The sequence below is a fragment of the Dromaius novaehollandiae genome, chromosome 8, assembly GCF_036370855.1.
Source record: "Dromaius novaehollandiae isolate bDroNov1 chromosome 8, bDroNov1.hap1, whole genome shotgun sequence".
NCBI lineage: Eukaryota > Metazoa > Chordata > Aves > Casuariiformes > Dromaiidae > Dromaius > Dromaius novaehollandiae.
The window spans coordinates 11,338,589-11,353,464 of NC_088105.1; the positions used below are offsets into that span (position 1 = coordinate 11,338,589).

General features: G+C 41.4%; 1 long non-coding RNA gene across 1 annotated transcript; it reads right to left on the bottom strand.

Annotated features, from left to right (window-relative positions):
• Positions 1–6,689: 6,689 nt before the first annotated feature.
• On the bottom strand, positions 6,690–11,573 carry LOC135329006 (uncharacterized). Its single transcript, XR_010390125.1, has 3 exons — positions 10,994–11,573; positions 9,987–10,164; positions 6,690–6,864 (listed from the first exon to the last, which is right to left on the bottom strand). It is a non-coding gene; the product is annotated as an uncharacterized LOC135329006 (long non-coding RNA).
• Positions 11,574–14,876: the final 3,303 nt, after the last annotated feature.

Sequence of the window (14,876 nt, forward strand, 5' to 3'; positions counted from 1 at the left end):
ATAATACACCTGCATGACTCATCCAGGATCACACACACACCCCTATAGCAGAGCAGGATAGGACCCAGTCCTGCTGAGCCAAAACACAGCACCCAAACCACCTGCCTGTTCAGTTGGCTTCGGGACCTGCATGCCCAGCTACAGGAAATGGCTCCCTCAGGTCTCTCTGCCTTCAGACCATATTTCGGTCACCGCATGCAAACTGTCCTAGAATAGAGTAGAAAAGGTCTCATCATGAAACCATACTCATGGAAGGCCTCTTTGGCTGTGGCAGCAGATCCATTGGCCCAGGGGATGATAATTTTAGGAGCTGCTGCAAGGACCCACAGCCAGGTCTCCTTATTTCCTCTGCAACAGGAGTAAAAAGCTGAGATTTGACACTGAGGCAAGCTTCTGGCCATCCCCCACCACTGAGAGACCCTCAGCAGCACTGGGGAGTTGGATCCTTCTAGGTTGCTGAAGCAGGGAATGATATATGCAGGAATCTGTTTTGCAACCCTGTACATCTGTATTACTTATATCACTAGTAAAACCACTTGGAGTCTCAGTGGTTGTAAGTCAGCCTCCTTACAACCCACGAGTGGGTGATTTCTAAACGACATCCTCTCTTTATGGAGCTGCTTTTTCTCCAGATACTGCAGCTCAGACTCCCAGTGCATTTTGAGGGAGGAAAAAACCATCTTTGGGGAAAAAAATACTCAGATTTGTGTCTTCTGGGGAGTGAGGCACCATCTGCTCTGTGCCTCAAAGCATGCAGCCAACCCTCCAGTCCCCAGAACACACATGAAAGCTCTCCCGCTCCTTGGAAAGTGTAACCATGCAGCCTGCCAGGGAAGACAGGCTCTCCCGCATCCTCACAACCACACTGCTGGGGTCTGACTTTCCCTGGAGGAGAGGACGAGACACCTCAGATGGTGCTTGCAAGGCAACGTCCAGGATTTCGCAGGGACACACACAGAGGGACACCGTCAGCACCACCGTCCGTTATTACTGTGAAAGCTTTATACTTGCAGGGACAGCTTTTGCCGGGTGAGCCAGGATTCCAGCTGTGTGTGAAAAATCAGATGGTTTGTTTTGTATGTGCATGAAAAACTAAACTTAGCGAGCAAGATGTTAATTCGCAGGAAAAATAGGCCATATTTATGTAACTGTGAAAAGCTGCAGTGAAGGCTACAGATCCAATGAGGGAGGAGTATACATTCAGGGCCAACGACAAACACTGCTATTCACTCTGCTTTGTTAAGAGCTCCAGTAACTACATATTCATCGCCCTGTGCCCCAGAGAACCGGCTCTGAGGCCCTCCAGGCTAAGAATAGAGCCCTCGTTGTGTTTGGCTGTCCACGGCCTGAGTTGTGTCCAGGATTAGAGGCACCGGGGTGTGGAAGCTCGTCTGAACGAGTGCTGCAAATGGCAGCATCTATGTACATCTGTGAGCAGTGCAGAGCTCTCAGCTCAGCAGGGGTAGAGAGAGCTGAATAAAGGACGAATTCATTCACAGCCACGCAGGATGACATTAGTGCCGGGCCTTTGCTCACAGAGACATCCCCCGTGGTGGATGGTGTGCTCACAAAACATGAGTCGCTTGTGCATAAACAAAACCCAAGTCATCTTTCAAAGCAGGCAACCTGGGCAGCACCATTACTGCCATTAGCAGTTCCCTGGCTGTAAAGTCTGTGGCTTGGATCTCACCTCAGAAACCTTGGTACCTGCAGGGGCAGATGGCTTCACTGATAGCCCACCTATACACATAGCACACCTATAACAGTTCTCTCTCCCCATCCCCTCACGCACACATCCTTCTCTGCTTAAATTGGGTCATGAATCCAGCAATACGCAGCCTCGGAAATATAAACCACAGACCTAGTCATTTAGACATTTTTAAGATGCCCTGAACTCCAAGAGGTTTTTCAGCTCTAGATACCATCATGTGGTAATGCTGGTGCTGGCAGGAAACATGATACTGGTATTTGTCTAGCTTTGAATTTGTGACCCTGGGACTCCAGTGAAGCCTTTTACCTGGCTAAACTGTGCTAGCAAATAGCAGAAAGGGCAAATTTGCTCCCATAGCATAACCACTGAATTGTGGCTGCTTCCACAGTCTCTGGTTCCACTAGTCCCTGATACTGAGGAAGATAGATACTGATAGAAATTCTTGGACATCTGCCTGAAAGTAGGGGGGGATGATTTTCAGAAAGGATGGTGACCCAGGGTTTTAACTGTCTTTAAGTGGAGTCCAAGCCAGAGACAGACAGTATTGAATCAAAGCACCAAATACAAATGTTTGTATTACAACTTCTGTGTGGTTGAAAGCCCAGTCTGGGAAGTAAAGGAGAATACCATGTCACAAAGGAAACTACAGACCAGAGGCTACAGCCAGTCTTAAGTCAAGTGTTGTTTTCAGATGAATGGAGTCAGAAATTAGTCTTTGAAACACACACAAAAAAAATTCTGCAGAAAAGTTCAATCTTCTGAGGGAAAGCAAAGTCTCTGGAGAACGTCCTTCTTGCTAAAGCATCCCATAACAGAGAGCTCTTTTGGGAAAGGACTCTCGAGATCACCACTTTCTCTTCTAAAGTAAATTCTCCTGGGAACAACACTCTTGGTAAAGGGCTTCTGGGGAAAACATCTTGAAAAAAAAACAAAAACAAAAAAATCTCTTAATTCTGCCTTTACCCTTGCTCAAGCAGCGACAGACAGAGCCTAGAGGTAAGCCATCATCTTCCAATACTCCTTCCTAATCACATCTGAGAAGGATGTAACAACGTTCCTGCTGCTCTCTCATTTCCTCTGGCTGTAGTTCACTGCTTGCTCACATTCACCCGCTGTGAACAGCAACTCTGCAAAATGCATTTTGGAGTCATCTTCTAGCTTTGTGGTGTACAAGAACAGGGGACTTGCCATCTGTTGCTGTTTATTTAGCCCTTGTGTTACTGAGCTAATATCTGGGAAAACTGTTGAGCCTCTTTTTAAAGAGTGCTGCACTTGGAGAAGAGACGTGCATGCCTTTGCCTTCTGTGAAAGACAGTGTGACCTGAGCACCATTTGTTAAAGAAAACCAAGTCATCCGGCTCCAGTGCTGAGACTGTTGCACTTAGATGCTCTGATGACGCTGGCTAAGATACACAAACACGCTCCAGCCATTTGAGCCTGAGACCTCGCTTGCATTCTTGGAAAACCATACGCCAGCTTCGACCAAGTGTCTGCTGATTAATCCCTGCTTCAGATTTCTATCAGTGCAGCCTGGCAAAACCCAGAGCCATGGTGTGAGGCAACAGAAAGTCCATTCTAAGTAAACACGAGTTACCAGGAAAGTCTGTCACCTATGGGGCTCAGAAAGCAGGCAGTGCAGCTCCCCAAATTAACACCAGTGGGGAGATGGGGCTGGCTGTGGTTCTTGAGGTTGGCTCTAAAACACCTTGCTCCCCCTCAGCAAGCCTAACCCATCGCTTGCCTGACATCGACACTTGCTAGCTGCTTAGCTTTTGCCAACACTGCCTCCAAGCCGATGTTTGGTGCAATCCTCTCTGTAACCATTCACCTCCTCTCCAAGGGGTTCGGCTGTGTCCAAAACCACAACGCCTAACTTCAAGGCATCTCAGCTCCCTAAAATTGGCAGAGGAAACAACTAAGCTGTGGAAAAAGCCACAGAATAGAGCCATGCATGATAAGGCAGAAAAAGTTACAGGATTGTTGTGACAGGGAAAGTTAGTAGCTCAAAGATTCAAGAGGAAAAATATCAACATTGAAAATACTACAGGAAATGCACAGGAAGGCGGAAGACAGCAACTGAGCACCATTGCGGAGCTGTTGCAGAGAGCACTGAAGACCAACCCTTCCTCTCTCGGCAATGCCAATGTGGCCAGCAAAGATTGCTTGGATGCCTTATTGAGAGGAGGGTGCAAGCATGTTAACGCTTGGCCTAGCAGCTTGTTAAAACCTACCTGCCCTTACTATATGTTAAAGCTATAAAGCAAAATTTACTGGCCAAGTTGTGCATAACCTGGTCACAGTCTCTTTATGCATGACTAAAGATAGCCAAAGTGACACAGATCTGGAAATGACGACAGTACACACATTCTCTTCAAGGGCACAGCTCCAAACCTAGAATCAAGTATTGCAGCTGAGACTACCCCACACTGAGCAGAACAAAGAGACTGCAACACATGTTTTGCAGGCTGCATTACTGTTTACACCCCAGCATGATATTTGCTTTTTCACAACAGGACTTTTTTGACTTATGTTTAGCTTGTGACCCAGCACAAACACCAGCAGTGTCTGCTGCAGAACAGCCAGTCTTCAGCTGGTGTCTGTGTTTTTTTCTAAGTGATTTTTTCCTAAGTGAAGTAACCTGCATTTATGCTTACCGCATAGCATCCTAGTTTTTCCAAGACCATTTCTGCCATCCGTCAAGACTGGAATTCCCACCCTATTTCTCTCCCAACAGCCTACAGATCTTCCCAGCTACTGTATTTATTTTTATACTAGATTGTTACTAAATACTACACGAACTTGTATTCTCTACTCATGAACCAGGTTGAAAGGAATGTTCCCAGGACAAGCACCTGGAAATACCTCCTCCCACTCAGACACTTCAAAAAATGCTTCTCTAGATAGTGTTATCCAACCATTTTAAATCCAGTAGTCTAAAAATTTCATTTAGAGTCACATTAGGGATGACTACACCAAAAAGACTTAATATACTGCCAGGTACTGTCTTCTCCCCTAGCAGTAAGACCGTTTTATCTTGTCACAGGATGATAATAAGTTTGATTTGATGCGACTTTCCTCAAGAAATCCGCATGGTCTGCTCCTTGTCCAAGTTTTTCCAGACTGTTTTTGTTTCAGAATTTTTTCTATCTGTAAATGAAAATTAAACTGATCTGTAATTATCCAGACCCTCTTTTTATTCCTTCTAGAGACAGGTACTGCCTAACCTTTATAGCACTCAGCTACCTCACCTATCCACCGTAAACTGTCAAAAATAACCACAAATGATTCTGAAATCACTTTGGCTAGCTCTTTAATAAAATTCCTGACCCCTAGACAGCTTGAGATCACCTGATTTCCCAAGAACACTCTTGAACATATTCCTTCTCTGTTCTAAGAGCGATCTCACTATTTTGTCATTACCACCAGCAGTCTTAGTCACTTCTTTCTTCTTGAGCTTTAGCAAAGACTAGCACGGAGGGAAAAAAAAAAACATTTTGGCCTTCTTGACATCTTTTCAATAAATCTCTCTTTTCTTTTCCCATGATTATCCCACATGTCCTATAGTAGTAAGAGGAGGACCAAGGAAAGTGCCGGTCCGCTCATCTGTGGTGCTTACTGGGACTACTGAAAGGACAGATTGTCAGTCATCACAAGCATTTCTTACATTAAGGGATCATGACAAAGCAAAAAGTACTTGTCCTGCAGGCCAAAAGAGATAAACTAATCCTCTGGTTACAAAGGGAAAATTACAGTTATTCATCTAGTAGAGGCAGTTTGGGTCCCTGTCATCAAAGGCCCACTTCTTTTTCTCAAGAATCAAGTTCTGAGCTAGGTGACCTGGAAGAAGCCAAACTGTAATAATGAAAGAGATATCTGGTTTACAGGGGTCAGAAGGGAGGAAGCAGCCCCATTTGGCAATGCAAGCCATGCAGCATAGTCCAAACACACCATCTATCAAAGGAGCAGAGAAATTACAAGGAAAAAGAGAAAAACAGTAGTAACTATTAAAATAAATCAATAGAGACAAACAAGATTCAAAAGCATCTGTAAAAATCAAAGCTTTGCAACAGAAACTCTGCCTTCAGCCAGTGGCAAATATTATCTATATTTAACAGATAAGATATTATTTGTTCTTTGATATGTTTGTACAGCACCTCGAACGCACACAACATGCGTACGGACCCAAGGGGAAAACACGTAAAGACAAGCTGGTGGAGAAGCATGGCTTACATTTAACATGACAAATGAGAAATAGCAAAAGCTAAGTGACGACAATTTGTGCAGTCTCAGATTTTTAAAAATGTTAAACTAGCAGGCTAGAGCCTGTGTCTGAAAGGAGATGTAACCACAATAGCTTCAGGCAGCATTAACACAAAAAGGGTAAGAAATTTAGAAGGTGAGAAGGTTAGTTACACAACTAACAACAGCAGCAAGATTAATTAGTTTATGATGCAGGCTTCTGCAACATCCAAAAGCCATTTGAAAAGAAAGAAAAATTTGGCCTAGGTAGGGAAAACTGAAAATTTTCTAAAAGTAATGGTATTTGAAAAGTAAACAAAAAAAATCAACAAAAATATTCTCAGATGTACACTTAAGTAAGATATCAGCCTTAATAATTCTACTACAAAACAGGTATCCAAATTGGACAATGGCAAGAGATTTTCAATAAAGCCATGAAAGCATGTGCCTGACAGACTTACAATAGTGGTGGTGAAGGAAAGACTATGCCCTAAAAGAAGATTCAGATACAGCCAGGGAATTACCAGGAAATCAGTCGCTGGGACTGTAATGACTAAGGGGATCAGGATTTGTTGTCCACAGAGAAACTTGAGACACTAGCATGAGAAATCCTAGCTCCAGGGAGGGGGGGAAAAAAAAGAAAAAAACTACAGCAGTTCAAAAGCAAGGTCAAGTGAAATGCAGGAGCTGCCAAAGATTTCATGAAAGTGTTAAGCTCTATTACAAACAACCTATTGTTCAACAGCGTCATGTTCAACTCCTGAATGCTGAAAGCGAGAAGTGTTAAGCAACTCACCTCCCTCATCATCCTCGTCGTTTCATCTTTTATGACATCAGGGATGGACGCAGCCTTCAGCAGGCTTTGGTGAGAGTTCTCATCCTCCTTTTTACTAATCCTCCAGGTATAATAATAACTTAATAAATGAATATTACAATATAACTGCATGGCATAATGGTATAATATAACAACAGGTATAACAACAACTTAATTCATGAATGTTCATTATAGACAGATTCTCTGGTTAAATGTCATTTCTGGGCACGAATTTGTTAAAATCTACAAAAAACTCTATAATTGCATATTATGTGATGTCTGCCCACTATAATAAGATCTATAATATCACAGAAGATACATATAAATACACATTGCATCCTTCCAGCATTTGGTTCATATTACTCTGAAAGGATGAGCAGAAAAATGGCAACTGACTTTATGATTTCAAAGGGAACAGCAATTGTCTAGGAAAATACATAAAACTGTTCTATCTGTGTCAGTGGCTATTCAGAGAACATCTCATTTCCTAATTTTGCATGATAGCCTTTGATTATTTTGACATTCTTCTGTATTCTAAAAACTCCCTAAGCAGGAGCCACAAGATGGCAGCATGAACTAACTGCAGATGCACTCACTGATCCCACTTGCTTTCACCCACAAAAGCAATCCTACTCACTTTACCAGTTTTATCCATACATTACATTAGAAAGAATACGTATTGAGTATTGCCTTGCTGTGAACAGTACGGTTTTATTTAAAAATAGTAGGCAATTATGAGTTGAGAATACAGTTTTTTTGTTGTGAGGCCATACAGTGTGCTGGATCCAAAAAAACCAATCCAGGTTAAAATAATTAAGTGCTGTCCTTCATGCATCCCTCAAACACTTTGATCAACACAGCCAAGGAAGCAGTGAGGAGCAGGAAGGGGGACAGAGAGACAAGAATGGCCTGGACATGAAGAAAAAGGTCTGCAAAAACACTACTTTGGTTTGAACAGAACATTGTTCAGCTGGTATTAGTAAAATGATAAACTCCAAGAAACTGCGTTTCAGAAGGTGTCACTCCTGCTGAAGGTCATCCTGACTACAAAGTTCCTCTTTGTATATTAAGTAAGTACACTGACTAAATAATTAACTGGTGAGTCTGGGTTTAATGGGTTTTTATATTCAGTGTTACTTATCTGCTCTTCCACTAATGAATTTAATAATACAGTGTGCCAGATATTTTCTTCACATGGCCCTGCAACTATATTAAAACCAGTAAGCTTTCTCCAAATGTAATGGTGGGCAGAGTTTGGTCCTGGGCATTTCTGTGGCAACTGTGATAAAATTACACTCTTTTCATTAAAAGGATCTCTTTTTTACTCTCTTAACCATAGTTTAAGAGATCTGCTGAATCTGTCTTTAATTATACTGTATTAATGGTGAATATATGAAATAGAATTCATAGCTTGATATGCCTTCAATTTAAAACATTGTTGGGATTTTTAGAAGACATCTTAAACATCTGAATCAGACTCTCATCTCTTAAAATTCTTTTAATAAGGTTTTACTATGCATATGACACAGTACTTTTAATTAAACTGTAGCCTTTTTTCCTTGTAGAGAAATATCAGAGGTTGGCGATGAGTTAGCTTTCTACGTGATCTGTTAGAAGGTTACTGGGCTGCTACCTCTGGGACAAGATACTGTATGACCTTGAGGTAGTAAATCAGTCCGTCATCCACCCCCCTTGCTTATTTGTTCTTTGATATGTTTGTACAGCCCCTCGAACAATGGCGTTGCACAGTTCCCGGGGGCTGCACTACCTACGAGAAACGTCAATCCCCCTTGGCTCCTAACACTGTTGTTTTGCCACTGAAAGTGAAGCGATGCTGTTTGAAAGGAAGCGGATTAGAGTCCCCTGGCACACCCTACTGCAAGCCCTGCCACTGTAATGGCTGTCAAATTAGCCCTGCTCAGGCTACAAAGCCATTTAAGGTTTCTCTTCTACAAAACAGTACTGGATGTCTTTTTCTTTATACACAAATAACAAAAATCTAATGACAAGAGTAACTAAATATATGAATAGATGGCAAATGAGGAGTCTGTGTTTCAAGGGACACCAAAGAGCTAGAGTCTTCATCTGCAATTTTCTTCAAACTGCTCGGCAAACAAGTAACATTCTCAGGACTGAGGGTATTTTTATCTTAAATCTATCACTCTCTAAATAGAGGATAATATAAAAAAATCCAATAGTACACTATGTTTGTTGATCCAGAGAAAACTGCAATTGCATGCCCCTTGTACTAACTGTTCCCAGAAATGTTTTTATACCATTTACTTTGTTGGTATACACTTGCAACTTGGGAAAGTGTAATGTGTTGCTACTTCTGCGTGTAGTTAACAAGAATAAATACATCCATAGCTTTTGTTGAATCTAAAAACAAAAAAGCTGTGATAAAAGTTACAATAAAGTTTCTGCTTCTTTCAAAATACTACAAAATATAATCAACAGAAAGACTTTTATCATCTTTCTGGTTGTTCTTTTCTGAATAACTGAAGTACATGTTTAATAATAGTTTTTGCACCAAAACCAAGTTATCCAACACATTTATGCAGTACTGAGCAAAAAATAAACGTTAATAAATACAAGTAACAATATGAGGAAAAAAATACTCCAAACAACCTGCAATAGCGTGCACTTTTGGCCACTTCAGCTGTAGACAGGTATACAGAAAGTCCCTGATGGCAATGCAGGAGATATGCTGTGATCTCCATAGGAAGAGAGAGGAAATAGCCTAAAACTCTGCAGCTTAAAACAGATGTGGCTGGAAAACATAGTATATGAGTTTGTGAAGTCATGAATAAGATAGAGATTATAGAAGGAATTTGCCTACTCACTCCTTCTAATAACCTAAATGGGAAGGTATCTGATCAAATGATCAGGTGCCATATATAACCAGTCAAATTCATAAGGGAACTGTCCATAACACGCTTTTTTTCAATAGTCTTCTACGCATTACAGTAAATACAAAGGCCATCAAAACATAATGAGAAAGCTGGAACACACTGGTATTATTAGAAACAAATGTGACCGATCCAGGCTGAGTAAATCTGTCACAGAGCTCTGCTTGCTGTAAATGTGGCCAGCACAGCTGGTGACTGCATGTAAGCAACATTTTTTAATTATATAAAACAATGCTTTGGAAAAATGACAAACTAAAACACAAACCTAAAACAAAAGCCCAAACATTCAGAGTTAAGTTCATGTAAAGCTTACGTGGGGGATTTCCATCTGGTAGGATTTAGATGACTGTCAGTTGTCTGTGCCTTTTCTGCTGCTGCTAACACACAGGCCACAGGGACAGCTAGTACACCAGGCACCTTCACAAGACGGCTGGTTACGCACACTGACAGCGCTGAGTGACTGTGGTCAAAACATGCCATCCTACAAGCAGCTAATGGAATAAAGAAAGTGGAAAAAATAGATACTCCTACATTTGGGAGAACAAGCTCTCCATATCCTTCTACTCCTACCACTACTGATGCTTTTTCTGAGGCTACTCACATGCACCAGACACTGGATGTCAGTGCTTATTTCAGTTTCACCCAGCACCATGCCTGCCACAGGCCCACCAGAGCAGGACCTGCCTATGAAATACAGAGCAGAGGAGTTGCGCCTTCCTGTGATTATTGCTGGAGATATCCTCCACAAACGCATAAAGTACCACCTCCTGCTCACACGCAGCAACATGGGGTCTAGTATGTGATCTGGCTCCATTCTGCACCCTCAAGTACCTTCCACGGGCTTCCCTGGCACTGACCTCCTTACGTCCAGTCAGAGCTAGGGTCCGCGTGGTCTCCAAGGCAAAGAGAGAACGATACATAAATAATGTCTCTGCACCAGACTCGGACTACAGGAGTGTAATGGTACAGAGCAGTAGTTCCTCCTTTCTCCCTCTTGGCTAAAATGGTAGGTACAAATCTAGCTGCAAACAGCTAAAAATATTCTTCCAAAATTTCTGCTGACCTGTTAGGAAAGATGGATAATATTCTCTTATAGCAGTGGTCTGTTTTCAACAGAACTGGAAATTAATCATCACCCTCAACCTGGGTATCTGCTCTGTGGGATCATACAAAACTGTTGTGAAATTCTGTTATAATTAATTTAACTAACTCTAGACATGGTAGATGCCGCACAATAGAGGATTAAACTTCAGTTTGAGTTCTAAAAACGGTTCTTATCTTTGTGGTGGTTTATACCAAACCCTTGCAGCCAAACCCTACCTGAGCCATCTGGGGCAGTTGAAATCAAAAGCTTCCCAGCTTCACTAGTCTCTGAAATATTCCGGAGAAACTTGGAAACTTTTCAGCAAAGAGCACACTGCCTGCTGAGAATCCCACCAAGCTGCTACGTTACTGTTCTGGAAGGGAAAAAATACTAAGTCACATTGGAAACTTACCTCTAGTGTCACACAGGAAGGGTGGTGTATACTTAATAGCGGGATTTTCCAGTCAAACCTATTGAAACATGCTGAAGACTGAAATGCAGAGCCAGCTTCTCTGCTGGTTTAGCTGTTACCTTATAGAAAACAAACTCTCAACTTTACCCGTGTATTGCTTAGATCTAACAGCAGAAAATCAGCAAGCTCAGGGGTTAAAGGAGTGCAGAAGGCCTTATATGCAACTCTTGCTTCTGCAAGAGCTGTCCTTGTACAACCCTATCATCCAAATGTTTATATCCCATGTGGCCAGTAATTAAGTTCTCCAGAGTAGAGAAGACTATTTCAGGAACTACAGCCTATCACCACAAGCTGGTCTGTATCAGCAAAGACACAAAATAAATCGTCAGCCAGCACGTGTGTCCAGCTGATGATTATTTTCCATGATAAATGCATCAAAAAGAGGTTGAAGAAACAGCAGAAGTGGCACAATGACATGTGGAAAGCACTAGCAATCTGGAGATAATATTATTTGTTAATAATCATATATGCATACATACTGTGTATGGGAGGCTACTGTATGTGTGTAGGGAGGATTTCTGGTAAAAGCTGACACTGTTTTAGTACCTCCTACAGCAGGAGCAAGCTATGCAGCCTAATTGTGCACTACTTTGTGCTCTTTGCACAAAAACAAACAAACAAACAAAAACAAAAAACCCACAATTGTAAACACTCTGGCCTCCCAAGAAGTTGCTAAACAGATGTACAGTTAGTTTGCCTGAGCCTGGAGACTGCTGTGGCATGGGGAAAAAAATGAAAAAATAAAAACCCAAACCAGGCAGCAATATAGTTTCACCAACCTTTTCTTATATACCACACCTCTAACAGAAAGATCTGTTAAAGATTAACTCAATAGAGGAGTCCAGGACTTTGTATCTTCCAGCATAACTGACAGCAACATCTCTCCCTATTTTTGACTGGAAGTCACACAGTAGAAAGAAAGGAGGGTACAGGCACATCGGCACTGTGAAAGCTTGTGGCTGTGCTGTGGCTTTACTATTTTCAGCAGGTGTTTCTGATGAACATTGTGCTGAACTTAAGTAATGGGTTTAACAGGTTCTTTCAGGATCACAGGCCAGGAGCTTTTCTCTGACAAACATGAGATACTAGCCTGCAATATGATTGCCCCTTATTTCCATGTATATATCTACTCTTGCTTCTCTCAAAATAGGCAGCTAAGTGTGCCACCTGGATGGTGGATTAAAAGTGACTATTCCCAGATCAGGCTTCCATAAGCCCAAATGAGACCTTAAGCTATGTCCTATAAAACCAAAAACAACTAATGTCTTTGTGGCAAGATTCGTGCAGCCACTGGCAAATTCATGCAACTGTGTTGTAAGCTACCTTCATCCACAAATCCAAGCTTGGATCACTTGCATGAATTTTAGATTCATCTTTTCCACTGACCTAATTGTGGCAGAATTGTGCAAGTTCAGATGACATGTTTTGTTGTACTTTTACGTTGTAGTTAATGGTAGCTGTGTCACATACTTATAATGGCAATGAGTCCTTAATATAGCAGTAGGTAAACAAAGATCACAGAAAACAGCTTGCACTGAGGAGAGGGATATGCATGTGTCTGAGTCAGCCTGCTCACACATTATAACAAGTGGTCTTGACCAGAATGTTCCAGGCAGTGTTACATTTCTGCCTAAGCTTATTAATGCACCAGTTACCCCTTTAACACTTGATAATAATTCTGATTTTAAGGAACTGGCACTCTTCAGATGTAAACAGCATTTGCCTTTGTAAACAATTACTGACCAAATGATGCAGTATCCCTTATTTCACAATAAAAAAGTTGAGCACATGATGTTTACAGTTACTATAAATAATAGCCTGGGGGAGTGAAGACTTCTTTGTATGTTTTCAGAAGAACTGTGGTTTTCTGTGATTTCATCTCCTTAAAGAAGCCCCTGATATCTCTGCTTTAGAGAAACAAATGACCCTCAAGCAAGTTCCATTTATGTCTTAGTCTCACTGCCAGCAAAGAATCTAAAAAAGTCTACTCTCCTCTAAAGAAGGAGTTTGAATACAATATACCATTTTTCTGACTGCATTCTATGTTATCGCTTGCAGGTTAAAGGAATGAAATCTCTGCTATAGCTCTAATAAAAGGTGTTCGAACACTTTGTTCTAACTTGCACATTTCCAATTTGTTTTCATTTATAAAGTTTGCTCTTCGGCCAAAAATCACCTGTTTTGTGGAACTACATACGTGGATAATATCTATGAGCTTTTTGCCTGCTACCACATTTCTTGCAAAAATCACCTACGGCTGTTGCATGTCCTCACTACCATTAAGCACTAACTCTTTAGAATTAAAGTCAGTCTTGCACAATAACAGTATCAAGGTAGCTTCTGTGAACTAGATACCAAGCTGTGCACAAGCAGTATCCCATCTAAAATCTCTCCAAATGAGTAACTCTCTGCTAACATCTTATTCAGCCATGCTGTCACAGATTGCATGGAATTTTCTAGTTTTGTCCTAATAAAAAGTTTCCTACTTCCATTTTAACACCATTCTGGAACACTCTTTAACCTAAATTTTTCCAATATTTCTCTGTTGCAGATCACATCTTGAAATCTTAGCTTCTCTGAACATGGTTTGGAGAATTAATGCTAAATTAATCTTTCCTCCCAGCCTTCATGAAAACCTTCCTAAACCTTCCTCCTTCTGCCCATAGATTTCAGTTGTTCTCTGGATTCTTTCCCTTATTTATATATTTCTTATAGCATTTAGTCACTTTTCAAAAGCAAGATTATTTTTAACATGGACCTGCTTAGGCATCTAGCTTTCAGCTCAGCCCCACAAGCAGTCATATCACCAAATTTCTTAAGCCACCATTAGGACACAAATTGGTGTTTCAGCTAATTCCGCATAAAATCCTGTGCTCACCTCTGAGTGCTGGCGAGAGATGAGGCAAACTCAGCCTGTCTCTGAAAACAGACACTCACTCCATTACTGAAACCTTTTACTCAGGGGAGGAAAGAAAAAAAAAAACCAAAAACATAAAACAAAGGTGAGTTAACTGTAAAGTAAGAATATCTCATAGAAGGAAAAAAATGACAGAATTCAGAGGTAACAGTGCTTCACTAGAAAGAATATAAACATAGATTTGGGGGCTTTTTCCTTGTTTTGTTTTTTTTGTTGTTGTTAAATAGGATTTAACCGTACTCTGAGACTGATGATAACAATCATGAGATGAGGAAGGATTCTACGCACGTACCTCCACTGTCTTCAAAGCTAAAGAGAAGATACAACAAATCGGTTCTACTGTTGCGTATGGATGGTACTTTTAACCTGTATTTCAAGGTACTCAAAACAAAACAAAAACAAACACCTTAAGGAGATGAGCAACCTCCCTTAGTGGTTCTTATCAACAGGACAGTCCAGAATTTAAAAAACACCAACAGTCTGCACTACCAAGTAATGCTTTCCAGCAGTGTTGAGTTGGTATTAGTCAATAACCCTCAGAGCAGCCCAGAATCCATTAGAACTTGCAAGATGGGATCTCCTGCAGAAGGCCAGAGTCCAGTATCAGCTCAGGCAAGAATTGCAGGCATCCTTCTAACCACGTCCTCATACATTTTTTCTGGTAAAGGCCTCCTGCTGTCCTTCCTAGCTGGGACACAGTGGCTCCCCCATCTCTTTCTTTGCTCCATCT